The sequence below is a fragment of the Chrysochloris asiatica genome, unplaced genomic scaffold, assembly GCF_000296735.1.
Source record: "Chrysochloris asiatica unplaced genomic scaffold, ChrAsi1.0 scaffold00162, whole genome shotgun sequence".
NCBI lineage: Eukaryota > Metazoa > Chordata > Mammalia > Afrosoricida > Chrysochloridae > Chrysochloris > Chrysochloris asiatica.
The window spans coordinates 3,385,794-3,387,987 of NW_006408680.1; positions in this window are offsets into that span (position 1 = coordinate 3,385,794).

A 2,194-nucleotide genomic window follows, 5' to 3' on the forward strand; every position below is an offset into this window, starting at 1 on the left:
TGATATCCCTAGTTCCTAGTCCTCTTCTGAATTTGGTTTGAATTTTTGGTAGGTCCCTGGCAATGTTCCATTGCAACCTTTTTTTTTTTTTTTTTGAGTAAAATTTTACTTGCTTGTAATATTAATTTTATTTTTTGATGATATATGCTTTGCATTTGGTTAACTCCCTTTGGAATAGACTCAAATATGGATAATTTCCAATCAAATGTCCAGATAGCTTTCTTCCAGATTTCTAGACATAGGTGAGACAATGCTGTCAGTGCTGCATTAGCTTGTTGAAAGATTTTAACTTGCATTCTGTCAATTTCAAGAGCCTTGCTTTTCACCAATGCCTTCGATCAGTCCCTTCAGTTCTTGATCATAAGCTACCTCTGAGAATGGTTGAGTACCGGCCATTTCTTTTTGTTGCAGTAACTCTGAGTTCTCCCATCTTCATTGGATATTTTCTGCATCATTCAATACTTTGCACAAGTTTTTGTTGTTAAGTACTGCAGAGTCAGTTCCGACTCATAGAGACCCTGTACAGGGTTTCTGAGGCTGTAAATCCTTATGGGAGCAGAATGTCTCATCTTTCTCCCGCATAACCGTTGGTAGTTTCGAACTGCTGACCTTGAGGTTGGCAGTCCAACTGGTAACCACTATGCTAAAATTGCAACCTGAAGCTTGAATTTTCTCTTCATTTATTTAAGACTGTTGGTTTTCTAACTATAAGTCTTTGCACACTTCATGATACTACATTTTGTTTTTTCAAGTTGCTCTTGGAGATTTTCATTCAACTCGTTTACCTCTTTATTTCTTCTATTTACTTTAGCATATCTATTCTGGAGAACAAGTTTCAGTGCCTCTTCTGATATCTATTTTGCCTTTTCTTTCTTTCCTGTCTTCTTAATGACCTGCTCTCTCCCTGGACAATGATCTTTGGTCATTAGTGTCTAATGCCTCAAATATGCTCTGGAAATGATCTCTAAATTCAGGTGGGATATATTCAATGTCATATTTCGACTCTCATGGACTTATTTTAATTTCCTTAAGCTTCAGCTTGAACTTGCCTGTGAGCAACTGATGGTTTGTTCCACAGTCTGCCCTTGGCCTTTTTTCATCTAAGGATATTGAGCTTTTCCACTCTCTTCCAATAGATGTAGTAGATTTGATTTCTCTGTATTACATTTTGTTAACTCCATGAGTTTAGTTTGCCTTATATATATTTTTAGTAAAGTTATTTGTAATGGATGAGTCATTGCTCTTGCAAAAGTCTATCATATGATTTCCAACATAATTTCTATAACCAAGGCCATATTTTCCAGTTTTCTACTGATCCTTCTTCTTTGCTTCCATCTTTTGTATTTCAATCACCATTACTTATAAATGTACCTTGATTGCATGTTTGATTGGTTTCAGACTGAAGAAGTTTTTAGAATTCTTCAATTTCATAATCATTATTAGCTTTAATGGTTGGTGTGTAAATTTGAATAATAGTGGTATTAAATGGTCTTCCTTGTTTTGTTATTTTTGTTTAGTGCCCTTAAGTAGGTCCCAACTCAGCTACTTTGTATAGGGTTTCCATGGAGTAGTTGGTGTGTTTGAACCGCTGACCTCATGTTTAGCAGTCAAGTGCTGATCCTACAGCATCATGCCATTTAGACATATTGATATTATCCTATCACAGACATTGTACTTCAAGATAGATCTTGAATGTTCTTTATGGTAATGAATGTGATGTCTCTCCAATTCAGTTTGTAATTCCTGTCATAGTAAACCATATGATTATCAGATTCAAAATGGCCAAAACCCATCCACTTCAGCTTAGTAATGTCTAAAATATCGATCTTTAATTATTCCATTTCATTTTGGACAACTTTCAATTTTCCTAGTCTCATAAATAGTACATTCCATGTTCTGATTAATAATGGATGTTTGCAGTTGTTTATCTTCACTTTGAATTGTGACCCATCAGAAAATGAAGGTCCCCAAAGCCTTACTCCATTTGCGTCTTGATGGTCAGCTCCACTTTGTGGAGAAAGCTGTGCCCAAGTTGTATTTTGAGTCCTTCCAACTGAGGGACTCATCTTTTGGCACTATATCTGACAATATTCTACTGTTATTCCTGAGGTTGTCTGTTGTTAACCATTTAGAAGTAGCCCTCTTTTCCTTCCTCCCAGTCTGTCTTAGTCTAGAAGCTCTGCTGAAATCTGTC